At 44.7% G+C, this 23174-nt stretch overlaps 1 protein-coding gene across 5 annotated transcripts in view; it reads right to left on the reverse strand.

Annotated features, from left to right (window-relative positions):
• LOC138821388 (homeobox protein PKNOX2) overlaps positions 1–23174 on the reverse strand; it is a 257917-nt gene that overhangs the window by 91761 nt on the left and 142982 nt on the right. For all 5 annotated transcript variants that reach the window (XM_070013587.1, XM_070013588.1, XM_070013583.1 and 2 more), the window contains one exon: positions 7288–7399. The gene's annotated coding sequence lies outside the window, so the exon portion shown is untranslated. The remainder of the gene's footprint in view (positions 1–7287; positions 7400–23174) is intronic.

The following is a 23174-nucleotide window of genomic DNA, read 5'->3' on the forward strand; positions in this document are numbered from 1 at the left end:
GAGAGAGAGAGAGAGTGCCAGTGTACTTATGTGCCTGCATGCTTGTGTGCTGGTACTGGGGCTTGAACTCCAGACCTGGTTCTGTCCTTTAGGTTTTTCTGTTCAAGGCTACTACCCTCTCAGCTGCCACAGCTCCACGTTCTGCTTTTTGGTACTTCATTGGAGGTAAGAGTCTCACTGACTTTGCTGCTGTGCTGGCTTTGAACCTCGATCCTCAGGTCTCAGCCTCCTGAGTAGCTAGGATTACAGGTATGAGCCACCTAAGCATCCAGGTAGCAGCCAGAATCTTTGAATGAATGCTAGCAACTTGTCTGAGTAGTATCACTTACTCCTGTTGCAAGAGCTCATTTCCTGTTATTATGGTGTTGGGTGGAAAACAAGGAGCCTGGCCTTCAGTAAAGAACCTTTGTGGACTTGACATTCAACACTGTACCTCTATTTTTCCTGTAGGTCATGCCAATGCAAGGACCAGGAGGTGGAAGAAAAAGAAGAGAAGAGAGTTTGGCACAGTGGAACAATTAGGATGCCCTGACTGAGAAGAGATCTCAACTCCTGGGACCTGAACATTTGTTTCTCCGAATCTTCCAGGGTCAGGCTGCCCAGGGAAAAGCAAGGCAGAATCTTGACTTGTAGATCTAGCATTTCTATCTACAACAGACTAATGTTGGCTGACAGGAACACTGCTTAGGAGATGTCACCAGGGTTAGAAGAAGTCAATCCCAGTGGGATACCAGCTTGCCAAGGCTGGGGCAGATCTCTGCTATTTGCAGGCTTCTCTGTGTTTTCTTTTCTCTTTAGGGCCTGTCTGCAGTCAGAAGCTCTGCTTTGGGACACTGGGAAAAACAGACTGTGGTCTCCTTGTCCTGGAGCTCATAAAAAGGTTTTACTTGTGAAACACTCTCATCATCAAGATTATTTCTCTAACAAAAGCTATGTGTGCATGTGAACTGAGAAGTGTAGGGTAGGCAGAGCGAGAAGAAGCATTAAGAAAGCTCATTGCCGCATGACTGAGGAGGTTGAAGAGATGGTCCCCAAGGCAGGTACAGATGCTAGAGAGATAGGAGGGTCTCGGGAACAATCCACAATGGATCTAAGCCTCTCAGACCACCATCAGAGAGCCAGCAGCACAGGAAGGGCCCTGAGTAGTCATGAGATCTGATGTTTTCCTGGACCCATGGGGAAACTTGTTCTAGGCCATGCAGCAATGTTGGTGATAGGCAGGTTCTGCGTAGCCACTTCTGATCAGTTTTCGGGTGCTGTGCACACAGAAGTTAACAGCTCCTCAAGGAGAAAATAGACACTATAGAGGAGAAATGAAAATGAAAACTCCCCTGGCCTGCAGTCAAACACGTGACTATTTACTTGGTAGTACTGGGGTCTTACTCTTCCATATGAGCCAGGCCCAAAGCTCTTTTTTGCTTTTAGGTGTGTGTGTGTGTGTGTGTATGTGTGTGTGTGTGTGTGTGTGTGTGTGTGTGTGTGTGTGTGTGTGTGTGTGTGTGTGTGTGCGTGTGTATTCCCCTCCAGATAGGATCTCATGCTTTTAGCCTGGGCCTGGTCTTGGACAGATCTCCCTAGTTATGCCTCCTAAGAAGCTGGGATGCCAGGCATGGCTTGTGGTACTCTGCCTGGCTGATAGGTGGCTTTCAATTTAAGAGGGTCCCAAGGAAAGAAAAATGAAAAGAAAAAGACACTGTGAGTCTACGATAGCAAATAGTGGTGAAATTTCAGAGCTTTAAAGAGAAAATAGAGCCGTGAGATGGTGGCTCACAGCTTTAATCTTAGCTACTCAGGAGGCTGAGATCTGAGGATCATGGTTCAAAGCCATCCTGGGCAGGAAAGTCCATAAGACTCTTACCTCCAATAAAACCACTAGAAAACTGGAAGTGGTGTGTGGCTCAAGCGGTAGAGTGCTCACCTTGAGCTGAAGAGTGCAGGGACAGCACCAAAGCCACATGACTGACAAAAAAAAAAAAAAGAGAGAGAAAGAGAGAATAGAAAGAAACGGAAAGTTCCTATGGCTCCTCATTGCATGATGGGAAATGAGGAGACAAGGGAACAATGAGACAGAGTTGGGGCAGGAGTTGAGTGCTAAGAGTATTTGCCTAAAATGGGAAAGGTTGTGAACTCCAGGAAAAGGTTTTGAACCTGGGATTTTGCATTTAGATCATCAGCCAAGTGTGAAGACAAAAAAAATTACCTTTAGAAAAGTGAACACTCAGTGTATTTCTCATCATTATAAAAGATACCTAGAGGTGGTATTCCAGCAAAACAAACCTGGGGCTATAGGGAAATGCAGGAGGAGGGCAATATGTACACAAGAAAGAGCTGCAGCTCAGTGTGCCCAATGGAAGGGGAAATGCAGAGGGCAGGCGAGGGGTCTCAACACCATGGTGCGCCTCAGGCTTGCACTGGCTTGGGATCCATCTCCTGCCTACAGCCAGTCACACTATGCGGCTCTCTGGCTGAACAGTATTTTCATACCTCAGTGGGTGTGAAATGCCTTGTAGTGCATTTCCACTTTCTAATCAACCTCTAGTGATCATCCAGAGATAGAAACACCAGAATATAAAGTTTCTAAATTGGAACAAAGAATGTAAATACCAATACTATCACTATATTACTTGATAAAATATAGTATATAACATACATAGTAATAATTATATGATATATTATATAATGCATATTATCTATAATGTTATGTCATAATATATTATAGATAATGTACATTATATTATATAATATATTATAGATTATGTATATTATATTATAATATATTATGTTATATATAATATACAATATATCATACACTATATGTTATATTTTATAATATACAATATATTATATTATATATAATATAAACATATATTATATATCATGACATAATATATGTAATATATGTATAGTATATAATACATATATATAATATATAATATATAACACATATATGATATATAACACATATGACATATAATATATATTATATTATATTATATATTATGATATATAATATATTATGTCATAATATATATAATACATAATAATTATATAATATATAATGACATATAATATATTATAGATAATAGTCATTATATAATTATATGTCATAATATATGTGTTAATATATATAACATATAACATATGCTACATAACTATACATTATGTTATTTTATTATATTATAATTATATTATCTATTAATATTAACAATATTAATTAACCATATAAATAATATTTATATTATATATCATTATTATATGATATAATGATATATAATGATCATTATATTTATATAATAATGATATAATATATGACTATAATATATATAACATATAATGGATGTAACTATATTATATGATTATATAATGAATAATGGCTAATTATATATCTCATATATACATATACATATATATCTCATACATATGCTATATATAATAGTATAATATTGATAGTGTTATATATTATAATAGTATATATTATATAACTATATAACTATGTCAGTTTCCATGGGGAATCCTGAGAAAAGTTCTAGTGGGGAGTAGTGGTGAGGAGGGGCTGGTGAGGAGGGAAACCTGGAGAGAGCACACAGACCCTGTGCTTAGTGTTCATTGTAGATAGAAAGAAACAGCTTTATTGATTAGCATAAGCAAGAGGAAACTTGGGGCTGCTGAGCTGGCCTGGGACAGGAGTTGGACTTTTCTAAGCACTTCTCATGTGCTAGATCTTGTGTGAGGTCATTGTCACAGAAGCCCTGTGAGGAAACCATGATTATCTCACTTCCATAAAGGTTATGATGGGCTGGACATGTTACCACACGCCTGTGACCATTCTAGTTCTTGTGAGGAGCAGAAGGAGAATCATGAGTTCAAGGCTATCCTGGACTACACAGTGAGACTGTTTCTCAGAAAAGAAAGTTGCTGGGTGCATATAGTCCTACCTACTCAGGAGGCTGAGATTTGAGGATCTAGGTTCAAAGCCAACCCAGCAGAAAAGTCAGTCAGACTCTTATCTCCAATAACTCCCCCAAAGCTGGAAGTGGGGCTGTAGCTCAAGTGATAAAAGAGCACCAGCTTTCAGAGAAAAGGCTGAGAGTGCCCAGGCCCTGAGTTCAAGTCCCAGAACCTCTCTGTCTCTCTGTCTCTCTGAGTCTCTCTGTCTCTATATCTGTCTCTCACTATAGTGGAAGACCCAACTTCTAGCACTTGCTCAAATTCCACAGCCAGCAAATGGCAGAGCTAGACTCTGAACCAAGGCTGGTCTGAATTCAGGCAGGAAGCAGAGGGTGTCATTAAGCGTAGGCTAACTCCTTGGTAAGAAGAGAAATGTTTTTTCCAAATGGGCAAACAACGCATACTTGCTTTCTCCCTGAACCTTGAATGAGGAATTGGTTCCTTTGCAGAATCTGGGGTGCTTTGATTGGCTTGTGGGAACTAAGACTCTCTTGCCCAACAGGACTTCAAAATTCTCACCTGGGAGGGTATTACCAGCTCAGGGAGGGGCTTCTCTTTTTCCATATCCCTGTACCTTCACTGGGCCTCCAGAAAACACCAACCAGCTACGCTGGGGCTCAGGAAGAGGAGAGACGCTGGAGCCCAGAGTTTTTGTTTTCCACATCTTCAGTCCCATCTCCATGCTCGAAGCATCCTCAAAGGCCCCGTAATGGTCCTGACCACCCCTCAGCTGTGAGCTGGCCCCAGCCCCTTCCTTCTGCCTCCACTGAGCCTCTGCCTTGTGGAAGGGAGGCAGGCAGGCAGTCAGACCCGAGAGAATATGTATGTCAGTTAAGGTTTGTCGTTTACACGTGGAGATCATTAACGAGACTTATTTTTAAATTGTAATTGCAAAATGTAAATGCTCCCCAAACTGATGTGTAATTGCTACCCCCTCCACCCCAGCCCTTCCCCTCTGGTGCCAGCCTTGCAAGGAGAGAATTAGAAAATAAAAAAGGGGGTGGATTATGTAAGCAAAACGAGTTTTTTAAAAAGAGAGAGAGAGAGAGCGCTAAGAATTGAAGTGAGACAGCTGGCGGCTTCTCTGATTGCCACACTTCCAGCATTAGCTGCAAAAATTGTCCTTGCCAGTTGCATCCATCCATCCATCCAAGGAATAGTGTCAGCTGTACTAAGTCCCCAGGACAGACATGCTGCTTGCCACTCACTTTGAACCACAGCCCACGGTCAGTGGGTGTGTACATGTCGTGGAGTGCAGCGCGCCACAGGTGGGGATAATATTTGATTTTGCTTCTGTCTAACCCATTAAACCATTCTGTTCTCCAGAGAGACACCCCCAGTGTGGAAGGTAGCACTTGTCCACCCCTAGTCTACCGCCTAGGTAATAGTGGGGTGGGGGGACCCAGAAACCACAGTCTTTACCTGGAGAGAGTAAGGTTCTCCTGAAAAGGCCATAGGATGAGAATTGGTTCCACTCCACTGCCCTTGAACATACTCGGTACTGGTTGTGCAATTGTGGAAGCCTTGCCCATACTTTCTTGTTTTACTTGCTCTCCCAGCCTGCCACATGGGCAGTGAACTGCCTGCAGTATCATTGTGCACAGGCTCCAAATGATTAAGGTCATCCTGTCCCTGGGGTGGAGTGGCCCAATCAACAATGGATGGCTTTCCTTCAAGAAGGAGGAGCCAGCCTAACCTTTACTACAGTGATGACACAGAGCTCCCCAGACAGGAAGGACTCTACCAGCTACCTGCTTTGGAAAGCTGGAGTGGAACTTTCACCTGTGTTGCTCTCTCTCCCTCGCCCTCTCTGCAAGGACTGTGAGGAATTTGGCAACGATTACTGCCGATTTCCTGTAAGGTCACCCTGTCCCAAAGACATCAAGGGCATTTACAAAATCCTGGACAAGGTCCTTCGAGTTGGGGCTTGATCTCTTTGTAAGAGATCCAACCCTTACAATAGCATTAAGAAAGAAAAGACAGAAACAAAAAGCAAAATAAAACAACAACCACAGGAAGTGAGGTGCTGGGTGGCTCCTAGCTAATCAGGAAGCTGAGACCTGAGGATCATGGTTTGAAGCCAGCCCGGACATGAAAAATCCCTGAGAGACTTGTCTCCAGTTAACCAGCAAAGAGCGGGAACTGTGATTCAAGTGGTAGAGTGCAAGCCTTGAGCAAAAAAGCCAAGCAAGAGTACAAGGCCCTGAGTTCAAGCTCGAGTACCAGCACAGAGAGTGGGGGGGGGGCAAACAGAGTTGATACAGCACTAGCTTTGAGCTGAAGAGCTGAGGGACAGTGCTCAGGCCCAGTGTTCAAGTCCCACGACTGACAACCAAAAAAGAAAAAAGAAAAAAATTGTTTCTAAAAATTACGTATCTAAATCGCTGCCATACAGGTACTTGCCCCTATGACACAATGAAGTTACTTAAGAGAATTACAAAAGCCAACAAGCCTGTTGAGCATGATGGCTTAGAGCTCTAATCATAGTGGTGGTGGAAATCAGGAGGGCTGAGGTACGAGGCCACAACAAGCAAACTAAAAACACCAAAAACTAAAACAACAACAGCAACAAAAACAAGGAGGCCTCATCTCAACCTATAAAAGGCTGGGCTTAGTGGGACAAGCCTCTCATCACTGCTAAACATAAATAAGAGGATCACAATCCAGGCCAATCAGGCACAAAGCAAAGACCCTGTCTGAAAAACAGCAAAGCAAAAAGGGTTAGGGATGTGGTTCAAATGGTAGAACACCTGCTTAGCAAGCCTGGGCCCTGAGTTCAATCCCTAGAACTGCTAAAAATCGAACCCACTACCCAAATCTAATAGAGTCATATGAGATTCTCTGGTCCATAATCAAAGGACCTATTTCTCCTAGTTCATCTACTGATGCACACCTGGCCAAAGTACCTTCAGTGTGCATCAGAAATCACTGGGGTACAAATTTGTAGGCCTTCACCTCAGCACACAGAATCAGAGTCTCTGGCTGTGGGGTCCAGGAATTGCATTTGTCACCAACACCCCCTAGTTAACACTCAGGTGAGAACAATTGGTTTAGAGAGTTGTGGTCATCATCACAAATATACATAATACCCTTCTCTCCGTACCAACAACCCCTTGCTCACAGAACACGTGAAAGCCGAGTACACAGGGACAAAACACAGCCCTTGTCCCTAAGCTAAGAATGTAACACACAGACATGAAAAACCCACATGGCATTTGCTGTCTCAGGCTGTCTATCCTGCGCTGATACAGCGCAGGTGGTCAGCAAACCCTCAAGGCAAAAGGCGTACTGCCCAGGGGATCGGCCTAAGGTGTTCAAGAACAGAAAAGCAGTCCTTACTGTTGGGTGATCCCGTCGTCTCTAGGATCCTCTTCGTGGGGGGGGGGCTTACACCCCTTTTCTCACTTCCAGCTGAACTAGAAAGGCTTCCTGTCCCCGGGAACCAGAGCACCTGCGTGGAAAGGAAGAGCAGTTCTCAGCAGGGACATCAGACACAAAGGACTCCCGGCTCTGTTCACCTACTCTTCTCTTCCTCCCTGGGATATATTCTATTCTAGAAGGGATGGGTGCTATTTCCTCTACACCTATCCCTACCATATTTACCATTCAACTCTGTCTCCTCAGTGTGGTTGCTGAGACTTCTCCCCCCTCTCCACCCGCCCCCACCCCTCCCTGCCCCGGGGTTCATCTGGAGCCAAATCTCATCACAGGTTGAAGAACTCTGCTGTTGCCTGCATGCTCTCCTGGGTCCAAGTGTGCTGCGGCCTGTCTCTGGGAGTGATCATGGGCCCTAGGAAAAGCGGCAGACACCTGTTCCAGGATTCTGGGGAAGTTAGAGGAAGGGGCAGCGGCTGATGCGGATGACAGGCTTGGCTAGGGGGTCTACAGGGACAGCATTGGGGTGGGATCGGAAGCCACCTGTGGGCAGCAGGGGAGAAGAGCCGGGAAAGGAAGGGATCAAAAAGCAGGGAAAGACAACCTGCAGCCTAAAAGTGGTTTTGACCACATGACATTTGGATTGAGCTTTAGGTTAAAGGGTACTAATTTTATTTTCTCAGTTTTTGAAAAGAATCAAGGTATGTGCACCTACAGTCCCAGTGGCCAGCCCTGGTATGAGAGCCAAAGCCACATACCTCTTAACAGTCCCTCCCTTTCTCCTTGAGGATGTGTTGCTAATTTGACTCCAACAAGTCAGGATGGCAGGGTGGCAGGAATAGGGGTCTGCTCCCCATCTCAGTTGTACTTTGGGGGGCAGCATTGGACAACATCACCAGCCAAGAGTCCCAGCCCTGCACCAGAGGGAAATGCATCTTTAACATTAACAGCTCCTTCCTAGTTAACACCATCTTACTCTCCTTGTAAAAACACATTTACACCTTAGTAAAGAATGTAATTAACTAGTGACATGACAACAGGAGGAGCTAAGCAGTAGCCAGGGTAGGAGTGGCATGGAAGAGGTGGAAATATAGATGTTTGCCTGAGCCTCGTGTGCATGTGAGCACACGTGTGTGTGTGTGTGTCTGTGTGTGTGTGTGTGTGTCTGTGTGTGCAAACTGCTGCAGAGGTGAGGGTGGTAGAAAGTTAGTATCTGAGGTCCTAAGGAAGGTCTAAATTCCCAGCGGCAGGACAGAGAAAGCTGGGGTACACTAGCATTAGCTGAAAGACTTTCCAGGGGTGGACAGGTATCTATGAGCAAATGCTCTCTGGATTGTCTGATCTGGGACAGCCACACAGAGGAACCCAAGAGATCAAACCAATGGAATGAGTACTGGGTTATTCCTGTGTCATTTCTCCTCGTACACTGCTCCCCCTTCATGATGACTTTGTCCTTAAACTCTGTGACAATTCACAAGTCTCTGGCCATGCAGACTGCAAACTCAGGACATGTTTCTGATCTCCCCTTCCTCCAAGCCCCCACCTAATTTTTACCACCACTGTCTCTTTTCTCCTTCCTTCCTTCCTTCCTTCTTTCCTTCCTTCCTTCCTTCCTTCCTTCCTTCCTTCCTTCCTTCCTTCCTTCCTTCCTTCCTTCCTTCCTTCCTTCCTTCTTCCCTCCTTCCCTCCCTCCCCCCTCCCTCTTTCTCTCAGAGGGCCTGGGTGCTATCTCTGAGCTCTTTTTGTTCAAGGTTAGTGCTCTACCACCTGAGCCACAGTGTCATTTCTGGCTTTTCTGAGTAGTTTATTGTCAGGGACTTTTCTGCTTGGGTGGGCTTCCAACGTTGATCCTCAGATCTCAGCCTCCTGGGTAGCTAGGATTACAGGCGTGAGCCACCAGTATCTGGCTTTCCTCTCTTTCTAGTCAGGGCTGAAGAGGTCTCTCTTTTCTTTTTTTTCTTGGGGGGGGGCGGTCCAGTCGTGGGGCCTGAACTCTGGGCCTGGGCGCTGTCCCTCAACTCTTCAGCTCAAGGCTAGCGCTCTACCACTTGAGCCACAGCACCACTTCCGGCTTTTTTCTTTTTGCTTATGTGGTGCTGAGGAATCGAACCCAGGGCCTCATGCATGCAAGGCAAGCGCTCTACCACTGAGCCACCTTCCCAGCCCAAGAGGTCTTTCTTTTCCATCCCCTTGAAACAACCTAACCAGGGACCCTACTAGTCAGGATCTCAGTTCTTCATCCATCCCATCGACCCCTCAGTGCATCTGAGCAGGGGACTTTATCCCCACTCACTGAGGACCCTGGTGCCTGCCAGATGCAGCCAGAACAGCAACAGCACTCACTGCGCTTCACCAGCTCACAGCGGGCTCACCACCTTCTCCAGGACTTTCAGGAACTCGTTGCTCACAGAAGGTACTCACCAAACATTGTTAACTGCCTTAGAGCAAGTAAAACCTTCTGGATGTCTCTCAGTCTTTCTAGACTTATTTTCCACTGTACTTCTTTTATGAAAACACACCTTTTCCTTTCCATTCTCCATATCTGGCCACAGCCTCCCACTAAGGCTCCAATTCTGCCTTCCTACCTGACAAGACCTTAGTAGCCCTTCTTCACTATTCAGCTTCAATGACCTGGCAGGGCTACCTTCATAGCCAGAAGTCATTTTTTCCCCCATTTCTGTGTTTCCAAGCAAGTGCTGTTTGTCATTCTCTGGATGTTTGTGTCACCTTGCATCTGGAGCTATGGTTATCTTAGACGTCTGCCTTCTCTTTTCTAAATGCAACCTCCTCCTGGGCAGAGACTCTGGATCTTTGTAAATTTGGGGTTCACAGAGGACCGGCATATGTAGGAGGCTTGGGGAAGTCAAGCACCCGCTGGGATTATGATCAAGTGGTAGAGCTCTAGCCTAGCATGCAGAGAATTCCTGGGATCGATCTTTAGTACCACAAAAAGAAGCAAGTGTGGGGCTTGCTTAGGAAAACAGCAGCAAGTGCTATATCCTCTGACTCCAGCTATTTTATTTTTCTACCCTCCTCCTCCTTTGCTCTCTCTTTTTTCTTGTATTTCTTATCAATTCAGACACTTGCCATTGTAAGCACTAGACCGCGGCTGGACACATTGAGGTTGATGTGTCTGGAGAGGCATCTAGGCCCATTCCTAGGAGCCCTAGCCACTTCATTTTCCCAGTGCTTAAGGCCCAGGATGTGGCAGGGAAGAGGGCTGTTTGGTGTGCGGTACTCATAGTCCAGTTGGAAGATATTGAGGGGGTCTTGCTTGTCACCAGCAATGTCAGTATGATGCTGCTACAGGCTGTTGGTCTCAACACCCCTTCTTTTGTCAGAGCCCACAAGGACAAGGCCAGGGTCAAGGCTGAGAAGGGAGGAAGTGTGACCCATTTTATGTGGCCTTCACTTCCCATCCTTCCTGTGGCCCTAGGGCACTAAAGCGTCTTCCAAGGGCCCGCAGCATCCACAGATCCCATCTTTCTGCTCTGGTTGCATCTTTGCCCATCCCCATCCTCGGATGGCCTGGTACAGAGGGCCAACCAGCTTTCCACTCAGGGATTAATAAAAATGCACATCAGCAAGAGGAAGGACGATCAGAGGTGACACCAGCATGCCACACAAGGCGTTGCTTCAGGCCTACAATAGACATAGATTTCTCTTTTCCCAGAACTGACAACTAGCTAGTTCCACTTGTTTCCTGACAGCCTGAGGAAAGCTTGGAGGCAGAAATGTAGCCTGTAATCTCCTTTCTGTCACTGGCAGAGATTCCTGTGGGTATCAGGAGGGCAACTCACATGTCAGAAAGAATGGAGGAGGAGGAAAGATAGTCCAGGGTAGACGGAGAGGAGACTGCCAATGGATGGTGGTTCTCTCTTACCTCAGCCACCATACAGTCTACCTCCTTGCTGTGCATCTGTAGTTCATGTCTATAATCCTAGCTACTCAGGAGGCTGCGATCTGAGGATCGCAATTCAAAGCCAGGCCAGGTAAGAAAGTCTGTAAGACTCTTTCCAATTGACCACACACACACACACACACACACACACACACACACACACACACACACACACACACACACACACACACACACACACACACACACACACACACACACACACACACACACACGCTCAAGTGGAGTTATGGCTCAACTGGTTAAAGTACAATCCTTGAGCCATAAAAACTAAGGAACAAGCTAGGTGCTAGTGGCTCAGGTTTCTAATCCTAGCTATTCAGGAGGCTGAGATCTGAGGAAGATGGTTCAAAGCCAGCCCAGGTAGGAAAGTCTGTGGACTCTTATCTCCAATGAACCACCAAAAAAGCTACAAGTAGAGCTGTGGCTCAAGTGGTACAATGCTAGCCTTGAGCACAAAAGCTCAGGGACAGTGTTTAAGTTGCAAGATGGGAATCAAATAATGAAAAAGACAATTAATGGGTGGGAATGGGAGGGGGAAACTGGGAGAGTATGAGGGGAGGGGTGACATTGTCCAAAAAGAAATGTATACCCTACCTGACTTATGCATCTGTAACCCCTCTGAATGTCACTTTTAATAATTAAAAATTTAAACACACACACACACAAAGAAGGGACAGTGCCCCAGGACTGGCACTAAAAAAGAAAAGAAAGGAGGGGCTAGGAAGGTGGCTCAGTGGTAGGGTGCTTGCCTTGCATGCTTGAGGCCCTGGGTTTGATTCATCAGCAACACATAAACAGAAAAAGCCAGAAGTGGTGCTGTGGCTCAAGTGGTAGAGTACTGCTTTGAGCTGAAGAGCTGAGGGACAGCGCCCAAGCCCCACAATGGACAAAAAGAAAAAGAAAAGAAAAGAAAAGAAAGGAAAATGTCCCTTTTACTCCTATTACCTTCCCAAGAAGATAAGGAGCTGGGGGTGAAGTCACTCTGCCCAGCCCTCACTATCTGCCCACATGTATGTTACCTGGACCATGCTGATGGGTATAAGCAGAGAAGCCTGAGCCTGTTTTGTCAGCTTGCACTTAGACCTTGTGCAGATGAGTAGGACAGTGGGAAGATCGATTTTCTAGACTCTCTAGACACAAAGACCTGTATTCTCCATATTGGGATACTCACCCCACCTCCCACCCCAAATAAAAAGTGCCAAGGTCCCTGTCATGAATGGTTCAAAAGCTATAGGAGAGGGCTCATTCTGGAGTCCTCTGAGATGCTCCTACTCAGTGCCGTGATGGTCTGCCTGCAAGAACCTTCCAGCATTTCCTCAACGGTAGGCATCTGTGACTCTCTTTAGTCTCCTCTTGCCCGCCTCTTGGGGTGGGCAAGCTAAGCAGGAATGGCAGCCAGTGCCAGCTCTGCCACCAGGGTGCTTGGTGATGCCAGACAAAATCCCCTGCCAATCTTAAATCTATTTTGTCATCATCCTATCATTGATCTTTGCCATCATCATCTGTATACACAAAACTGGGCCTGAAACTGATGTTTCCAATTCCATTCTTGGACAAGTCTTGCACCTCATTGTTGTCTCAGAGGAAGCCTAGAATTTCAACAGAGTAAGGAGACTGACCTCCAAGAGGCCGGACTCCATTCCTCTGGGAGGAGAGAGGGTCCATGGAAGCTCAGATAATGCACAGACTTGCATAGACTATTTCTCCCGTGGGCAAAAGCCTGGAAAGACTTGTTGGAGCCTAAGAAGATGAAAATCCAAATTTCTGAACTTCCACTCTTGTACTTCATCATCAGCCTGGACCTCTTCTTGCCAGACCTGCTGCTTCCACATCTGAACCTCTTCTGCAGCTGAGCTAGGCTGCCATTGCCCTGACAGACACCTGAACCCCCTATGTCCTGCTGGAGGGTCTGTGCCTGCCTTCAGCTCCAGTTCACTCCCCAGTGCCAGTGCTGATCCTACCTCTCTGCTGCTGAAAGGTCTGCTTCTTGCACTTCCATTCATCATTGCCCCTAATCTCACTCTCTTTTCTGAGCTTCTGCTCTTTTTGCCAAGCTAAATCTCCTCAATGCCATTGTAAACCCGGAAAGACAGACCTGTGTTTTAATTTTCTTATTTCCTCCACATAAACTTAGGTTAACTCAGGGCCACATGGATTCCCGTCACATGGAGAGGAGCCACTTCTACCAAATATGAACTCAGATCAATGCTGAATCCATGCAGTTGAGAGTTTGCCTGCTTAGTTACTTGTTATTTGTTGCTGAAGGCATTGTAATTCTCTACACTTTAGTGTGTCCCTAAATTAGGAGCTTTTGATTGAACTGAGGATTATTTCATGTGTACTGATGTTAAGTAGGTGTGGCGAAAATAGTACAGTGGATAATGTCAGTTAAAGTTGGATTTAAGTGTTAAGATCTTCCTCTTTTTCCGGGGTTTGTGGGGGGTGGGGTGTGTGTGTGTTTGTATCTGTACTGGGGCTTGAACTCAGAGTCTGGGCATTGTCCCTGAGCTTCATTTTCTAAAGGATAGCACTCTAACACTTGAGCCATAGCTCCATGTCTGGCGTGTGTGTGTGTGTGTGTGTGTGTGTGTGTGTGTGTGTGTGTGTGTGTGTGTGTGTGTGTGTGTGTGTGTGTGTGTGTGTGTGATATTAATTAACAATAAGAATCTCATGAATGTTTCTGCCTGAGCTGGCTTTGAACCACATCCTCAGATCTCAGCCTCCTGAGTAGCTAGGATTACAGGAATGAGACACAGGTACACAGCCTTTGTGTAAGTCTTACAGTAATTGTTTCCCTATTTCTGTAACATGGGAATAGAAATACCTAACTTACAGGCTTTCTTAGGATTTAATGATATTAACATCATACACAGGATGTGCTTAGTGAGATGTAGAGGGCTATATAGTGTCATCAATCAAACTTTTTTTTATTGTGAAAATACTGTACAGAGGGGTTATAATTACATGGGCAAGGTAATGAGTACATTTCTTATCAAGCATTGCAATCAAACTTTTAATAATGGTGACCACTGTCATTAATGATAATATCACATTAATAGTATGTTTAGCTCCTACGTGGTAAAAATTCTGCTTCAAGATTTTGTTCTCTGAAATTTTCTCCCAAGGCCCCCTCCCCCATAAAGGGTTATTTCTTCCCTCTTCTCTGCTCCCCCAATAACTGGGACCATAGCTCCAAGAGAAAGTCTGAAGGTCTTGGCCATGAACTGTAGGCTGTATCGGGGAATCATTCCCATCTGTTCCCATCTGTGTTCTTATTTGAAATTCCGAGCTTCAGAAAGCAGCGACTCAGTTGTCTCTAATTTGGGCTTCCATCTCTGGCCTAGCATCCGGCTCAATGTGTGTTTCTGAAATGAGGGAATGGATGGATGAGCAGAAATGCCCAAAGCAGTCAAGAGACCTGGGCAGAGTTTGACCAGGCACAAATTTTGTCTGGAGAAATGGACTGGAGGAAGAGATTGGCGATTAAAGCATGTTCTATGAGAGAATGAATGAACTTTTTAAGTTGGCCAGGAGCAGTCCCTCACTTAAAAAAAAAGTTTTCTTTCTTCAATCATCAGACTTAGACATTAAAAATCTGTAAAGTCCTATTTATTTCTGCCCCTCCTTGCCAGGGCCTCCTTCACTCCTACACACAATTTCTTTCCCTTCTGCTCTCTGGGCCCCTGTTCCCTGCTCGCTCTTGTATCCTCTGGATGACCTTGGTTCTGAGGCAGCTTTCTCCAGAGGCAGAAAAAGATAAACTGCATCTTGATACCAATTTACCACTATTTTCTGCTCTGACCTCAGCTACATTTCCTTCCTTTCTGTTTCCACCACACCTTAGCTCAGCAGTAGCCTTTAACTGGTCTCTCTTTAGCCTACTCCATCTTTGAGGATGGTGCTAGTAGCTTAGAGCCTCCTTACTTTAAATGCCATTAGATTATATAATCCTAAATAAAACCTCCCACTCATATATCTCCCCAGAGTCCAGTATATTATTTTTCGTATATATTAGGTATATAATAAATAATTGTTGGATAAGGTACAAGTAAGTAAGATTCACATAATAGGAGACTTGGCTAGGGACCAGTGGTTCACACCTGTCATACTAACTACTCAGGAGGCTGAGATCTGAGGATCACAGCTCAAAGCCAATCTGGGCAAGAAATTATCTCTAAGGATCTCTAATTAACCAGAAAAAGGCCAGAAGTGGAAGTACAGCTCCAACAATAGAGCACCAGGCTTGAGTGCAAAAGTTAAGAGGCATATAAGGCCCCAAGTGCCAGCCCTAGTGTCAGCACAAAAACAAGCAAACAAACAATAGTGGGAGACATTAGCACTCTAATCTCACCAAAAGATTTGCCACCCAGAATTTTTTTTAAATAAATGAAACCTCAGGAGTAATGGATAGTACAGACCAAATGGATTTAACAGACATCTACAAAGTATTTCATCTAGCAGCTACATAATACATATTCTTCTCAGCAGCCCCTGAAACACTCTCTAAAATAGATCATATTTTGGGACACAAAGAAAGTCTTAATGAAGATAAGAAAATCGAAATAACCTCTTGTATTCTATCAAACCACAATAAAATAAAACTAGAAAGCAACAAGAAGGCACTACAGGAAATGTTCAAGCACGTGGGGACTGCACAATGCATTGTTAAATGACCAGTGGGGTCACCAAAGAAATAGAAGGGAAATTTAAGGCATTAGTAGAGCCAAGTGAAAATGAAAACACAACTTACCAGAAGCTCTGGGATACAGGAAAGGCAATGCTAAAAGGAGAGTTTATGTCTATGAGCACCTACATCAAAAAGAGAGATTTTAATAAAATAGCCCAAATTATGCACCTCCAGGTCCTAGAAAACAAGAATAAGCTAAACCTCAAATTAGCAGGCAGAGAGAAATAATGAAGATCAGGTTAGGACTGAATGGATTCACTGCCAAATTCTACCAGAACTTTAAAGAACACCAATATTCCTCAGTCTATTTCATCAAATAGAAAAGGAAAGAAGGCTAACAAAGTTATTCTAGGAAGCCAGCAGAACTCTGATAGCAAAACCAGATAAAGGCACCACAAAACAAGAAAATTACAGACCAATTTCTTGATGAGTAGAGACAAAATTTCTCAATAAAATATCTTCAAGTCGAGCTCAACACATACAAAATATATAATACACACATGCTATTTACAAGGAATTATATTGTGCAACTTCATGTTTATTTCTTGTAAAAGCTTTTTGAAGTAGCTACTATTCATCTCTGTTTTAGAAAGGGGAAACTGAGGCTAGAAAAGTTACATAGTCTGATTGCTGGCAGTGATGGTACATGCCTATAATCCCAGCCACTTTATATTTTTGCCTCTTTTGGCTTTTTCTGTTTATGTGGTACTGAGGAATAGAACCCAGGGCTTCATGCATGCTAGGCAAGCACTCTACCTATCCCAGCCACTTTAAAGGCTGAATTCTATTTCAAATGGGGGGGAGGTGGGGGGATGTGGATGTAGACTGAATGGTAGATCACCTTCCTAGAATGTGTGCGGCCCTGAGTTCAGATCTTAGCACTGGGATTTGAACAAAGCATTATTGTTAAAGGGGAAGTGAAAGAGCAGAGACCTTCCCAACCCCAAGGGTTTCATTGTGGCTTCCTTGGTTTCAGATCCTTGGCACCTGCCCACCTGCCATCCCATTCTCCTGCCCACCTGTCTGCCTAGCCAGAGAAAAGATGTTCAGAGGCCGAGCAGCCTCTCTTCTGCCTCGCTTGGGAAATAAACAAGAAGAATTTTCCTTCTCATCATCTGGTAAGTCAGTGACATTTCGTTTGACAAAGAATCGAGGAAAAGCCTCTCCTGGGACTAGTTGGGGGACCAGCCTCTGATAATATTGCTTTATTGAAAAGCCATGCTAGGAATTGAGCTCCGGATGGCCTTTTTACATGAAGTAAATTATGCGGGAAATGAGAAATATATATAGACTTTAAAGAAACACCCAACGATCTATACCTAGTCATAGAGATGGCTGTGAGGATAGCACACACACACACACACACACACACACACACACACACACACACTGCCACAAACACAAAGGCACAGATTCTCCCTCATGTTCACACTCATAAGCATAGATCCAGTAAGATGCATAGCCACAGACTGGTAGCCTCGACTTTCCCCTGCATGTCTTCCAGGGGAAATTGCAATTTTCCCCACACATGTAAATTTCAGTCATTAAGGAACGCACAGGAAGCGTGGCATTGAAGAAATTAATCTCTCAGTGCCTCCCTGCTCCTCTCAGGGCCCTGCTCCCTCTCCTGAGGTCACACTTCACAGAGACACGGTGCCAACCCAGTGACCTGCTGCCCCGGGCCCAACTCCCACTCAGGAAGATTTATATCTTGTGCCCTACGGAGGCTCAGTTGTCACCTGCTCTGCGGATGGCAGAGGAGGGATAACACAAAAAGGGAAATGAAATGTCTATAGAACTCATTCAGATGCTGCTCAGAAACAGACCTCTGAAATGGAAGGGATGGAGAAAGGATTTCATTTAAAATGCCTCCCCCCTTTTCTCCTCAGGCTGCTGGTGAAGGGTTGGAATTTGCAAGGATGTCTGAGAGTCAGGAATTCCCTTCCAGCCACGGTGATTTTGATCAGGGATCAAAGCGAGAGCCCAGGACTCCTGTGCTTAGGGAATCTGGCACCTGAAAAACTCAGAAGCTACACTATGAGCCAGGAAAGCTGTCTCCTATCCTGAATTCCCTTGTGTCAGTTTTTCTTCCTGCAAAGGAGAAAGTTAGGACTGGATGGTCTATATCAGAGGTGACCTTGCTCTGCCCCTGCCCAATGTTAGTAAGATTTTACATATTTCTGCAGACCTTATACATCACAAAATGTGTTCAGACACAGCCATTACCTTTTTGATTAAGCTGCACCATAATTATATAGTGTTGATAATGCTGGAATCAATATACCCCATGTACAGACAGAGAAATCCAGCCAGATTTAGATGTCTTGGGTAAGGTGACAAAAAGAGTCACTATTGGCCAGGTAGTGGTAGCTCACACTAGTAATCTTAGCTGCTGAGGAAGCTGAGATCTAAGGATCAATGGTCAAAAAGTTAGCTCAAGCTGGCCACTGGTGGCTCACACCTGTAATCCAAGCTACTCAGGAGGCTGAGATCTGAGGATCGAGGTTCAAAGCCAGCCAGGGCAGGAAAGTCTGTGAGACTCTTATCTCCAATAAACCACTAGAAAACCGGAAGTGGCGCTGTGGCTTAAGCAGTAGAGCACTCGCCTGGAGCTGAAGAGCTGAGGGACAGCGCCCAGGCCCACAGTTCAAGCCCACAACCGACAAAAAGAAAGAAAGAAAGAAAGAAAGAAAGAAAGAAAGAAAGAAAGAAAGAAAGAAAGAAAGAAAGAAAGAAAGAGAGAGAGAGAGAGAGAGAGAGAGAGAAAGAAAGAAAGAAAGAAAGAAAGAAAGAAAGAAAGAAAGAAAGAAAGAAAGAAAGAAAGAAAGACAGAGCGAGCCACAGTATCACTGTGAGCAGGAAAGTCCATGAAACTCTTATCTCCAATAAACCACCAGAAAACCGAAGTGGCGCTGTAGCTAAAGTGGTAGAGCGCTAGCCTTGAGCTGGAGAGCTGAGGGACAGCGCTCAGGCCGAGTTCAAGCCCCATGACGGACAAAAAAAAAAAAAAAAAAAAAAAGCTAGCTCAGGCAGACAGATCCAAGACTTCTATCTCCAATTAGCCAGCAAAATGCTGGAAGTGGAGGGTGGCTCAAGTGGCAGAGTACCAGCCTTGAGCAAAAAAGCCAAATGATGAGTGCATAAGATTCTGAATTTAAGTGCTAGGACTGAAAACACACACACACACACACACACACACACACACACAAACACACATACACACATCATTATTGACTCAGATTATATGGAATTACTCCTTTTTTGTGTGGTTACATGTGGAGGCTCAATGAAGATTTCCTTTCATTAAGGAAAAAGGTTGAACTTTCTTTAGGGGTATTAAAATATAGAGGACTAGTGTGAGAGGGGAAAGAGGAAAAAAAAAGGGATACAAACAGAAATTCATTCAATCATCAAGTATTCTTGAGTGTCTTCTATGAATCAAGAACTGTCCACGACTGGGAACAGAAGTTATACAAATCCTACCATTTGTGAGGTTTATATTCTGGTGGGGAGTGGGGAAGGTAGGGAGCAATGAAGACAATTACAAGACAATGAACAGGTACTTAGATAAAATACCAGCCTTTATCTGTGGCTCACACCTATAATCCTAGCTACTGTGGAGGTTGAGATCTAAGGATCATGGTTCAAAGCAACCAGAGCAGGAAAGTCTATGAGGCTCTCTTCTCCAATTAAGCACCAAAAATGCTGTAAGTGGAGCTGTGACTCAGGTGGTACAGCACTAGCCTTGTGCAAAACAGCTCAGAGACAGTGCCCAGGCCCTGAATTCAAGCCCCAGGACAGGCACAAAAGAAGAAAGAGGAGGAGGAGGAGGAGGAGGAGGAGGAGGAGGAGGAGGAGAAGGAGGAGGAGGAGGAGGAGGAGGAGGAGGAGGAGGAGGAGGAGGAGGAGGAGGAGGAGGAGGAGGAGGAGGAGGAGGAGGAGAAGAAAGAAGAAGAAGAAGAAGAAGAAGAAGAAGAAGAAGAAGAAGAAGAAGAAGAAGAAGAAGAAGAAGAAGAAGAGGAGGAGGAGGAGGAGGAGGAGGAGGAGGAGGAGGAGGAGGAGGAGGAGGAGGAGGAGGAGGAGGAGGAGGAGGAGGAGGAGGAGGAGGGAAGGAAGGAAGGAAGGAGAAAGAAAAAATACTGATTGTCTCATGATGACAAGAATGAAGGAGAAAAGGTTAATTAATAGAAAGTTAAAGTTCTGACTAGCTTTAAAATAGAAAAATAGACTATGGGATACAAAACTCAGAGCAGAAAGGTTTCCCTCCAGCAACAAACTGGTCCTGAAACTATGAGGAGGCCAAGAGGGCATTTGCTTCAATGCAAAGCATAAGGGGCATTAGAAACCCCAGGAATGGAGCCCAAACCAGCAATAGTGACAGTGCCTTGCAGAGTCACAGTGGAGCCTATGTATCAAAACATCACATTGTACCCCATAAGTATGTGCAAATACTATGTGTCAAACATTTGTAACGTTTCTCTTTAATATTTTGTATAGCATGCATTTTTAGTAGTTTTTATTTTAAAAACTATTGCATCAAAGTATTTTTTTCACTTGATCATTGAGTTTTGGAGGTCATCTCCTTCAATTTTGGGCCTGAGGTCTCCTAGCAGACCTTGGTTGGCATACTCAGTAAACATGTACACAGGGAATGGCTTTGTTAGGAAAATGAAGATGGCCACAGCCATGAATGGGGAAAGCCACAGAGAACAAGTTAGGGAAGTCCCACGTGGTAAGACAGAAGAAAAAGGAATAGGATGTCTGCTTGGGCCAGAATCCTAGAACCAGAAGTTCACTGAAAGAAAGAAGCTAAGTACCTTTCCTCTCCAAGTTGATCTATTGGGATGCTGCATGGATAGATGCCCACTCACGCTAGTGGGTTTGACAGACAAGAGGGTGAATATAGAGATGGTCAGTTAACTCTTGTTGAAATGAAAGAAGGATTGTTTCTGGACAGAAGCTAGATACTGTGTTTTCTTGAAGAGGAGGAAGCTGAAATGCCAAAGGTTGGAGGAGCCATAGGTTTAGTGGAGACTAGATAATCCACCATATTCTTCCCCTGGCCCTGCCCATCCATTCTCTCAGATGCCTGTCCCCCTCACATCTGGTCTAACAAGGCTGGAGTGTGTCTCCTGGTATAAAGGCTCCCCTCCTCATCAAAATGTTGGCATCCTAATGACTGGGGTGGGGGGTGGGGTTGGTGTCAGCCTGAACTGGCTCCTGACTTAGGAAAAGAGCCAGTTCAAGGATGATGTTTATTTTTGTGAGTTCTCAACTAACACTGAAGACCAGATAATGAGAATTTAGATAAGTACCTCCCTTCATAAGGCTTCAGAACATTCTATAGATTTGAGCACCCTAAAGTATGAGATAGGGAACAGCCAGGGACAGATGACCCATTTAACACACCCCACTAGACAGCCAGACTATTTTAAAATGCAAATCTCATCGTAACCCCCCCATACCTCCCGTGTCTCTAACATGTTATTGGTTTCCCATTCCTTTTGAGATCAGTACCAAAATCCTTAGGATGGTCATAAGATTGGATGCAGTCTGGTCCTCTTCAGCCTCACCTAGCTGGACCCCTTTGGATGTGTTTCTCCAACCACAGGGTCTTTGCATAAATGGGCCTGTCATGCTGGCAGATTCGCTTTCCTCATCCACTTTCTTTTTTTTTCCAGTTTTAAATTTTATTTTGTTGTAAAGGTGCTGTACAGAGGGGTTACAGTTACATCCGTAAGGTAATGAGTACATTTCTTGTCAAAACCCCATCCACTTTCAACTAGTTACAGCCTGCTTTGTTTCTACTTCTTGGGCTTAAGACTCACTTCAACAAGGGAGCTATGGTAACCTCTCTGAGCCAGGAAGGATCCTTTGTTACACTGCATTTCCTCGCTCAGAGTTTGAGCAATCAGTGAAGTTTATAATTGCACATTCAATTGAGATTGAGACATGTCGGATTTCTTCGTTAGGCTCTAAGCATCCCAGGAAGGGGACCCAGGTTTGTTCTACTTTCCTTGAATCTCTAGTACTCAGTAATATTACAGATATTAGTAGAAAAATCATCTTCACTAACCTAAGTCGAAGGTTGGGAAGTCAACCTCTGACCTTTCCTCCGAGTGGCAAGAAAGAGCTAGGTGGTACTCTACCAGTTGAGCTACACCTCCATTTCTAGTTTCATTGTTTTGCTGGTAAATTGGAGATAAGAGTTTCATGGACTTTCCTACCTGGACTGGCTTTGGACCATGATCCTCAGATCTGTCTCCTGAGTAGCTATGATTACATGCATAAACCACTGGCACCTGACTCTTTTTTTTTTTTCTGGTCGTGGGGCTTGAACTCTGGACATAGGCGCTGTTCTTCAGCTCTTCAGCTCAAGGCGAGCTCTCTACCACTTGAGCTTCAGCACCACTTCAGGCTTTTTCTGCTTATGTGGTGCTGAGGAATGGAACCCAGGGCCTCATGCATGCAAGGCAAGCACTCTACCACTGAGCCACCTTCCCAGCCCCAGCCCCTGACTCTTCTCATCCTTCTTGCAAAGCTATCTTCAAGCCTTCAACACAGAAAGCCATACAGTAGAGTCTGCACAAGCCCAGGCATTGTCTGTAGAATCACAGATTGAGACAGGTAACAGATATGGGCAGAACCATAGGAGAGCAGGTAGACCACTCACCTGGGAGCAAGCAATCTCAGTACCAGCACTCCCAACCCACCTCAGACTCCCAGAGGACATAGAGAAGCCTCTTCCCTTCCTTAGGCTCTCTCTCCCTCCTCCCTCCCTCTGTATTCCCTCCCTCTCCTTCTGGCTATGATTTGAATGTTCTCCTCAAAAACTCATACAAAAACTAAATTGCCATTGTTAACAGTAAGCTGGGTAGCAGTGGCTCACACCTGTTATCCTAGCTGAGGCTGAGATCTGCAGAAGAGGGGTTCCAAGCCAGCTTGGATAGAAAAGCCCACAAGGTTCTATTTTTAAAATTACCAGCAAAAAGCAGGGCTGGAAGAATGGCTTAAGTGGTTTAAGAGTCCATGAAACTCTTACTGCCAATTAGAGTGTCAGCTGAGCAAGACAAGAGAGCTTGAGGCTCTGAGTTCAAAACCAAGCACTGCCAAAGAAAGAAAAAAAATGAAAGGGAGAGGGGGGAAGGATGGAAGAAAGGAAGGAAGGAAACAAAAAGGAAGGAAGGAAGGAAGGAAGGAAGGAAGGAAGGAAGGAAGGAAGGAAAGAAAAAGGAAGGAAGA

The sequence above is a fragment of the Dipodomys merriami genome, unplaced genomic scaffold (genome assembly GCF_024711535.1).
Source record: "Dipodomys merriami isolate MVZ:Mamm:240054 unplaced genomic scaffold, mDipMer1.0.p SCAF_91, whole genome shotgun sequence".
NCBI classification, from domain to species: Eukaryota; Metazoa; Chordata; class Mammalia; order Rodentia; family Heteromyidae; genus Dipodomys; species Dipodomys merriami.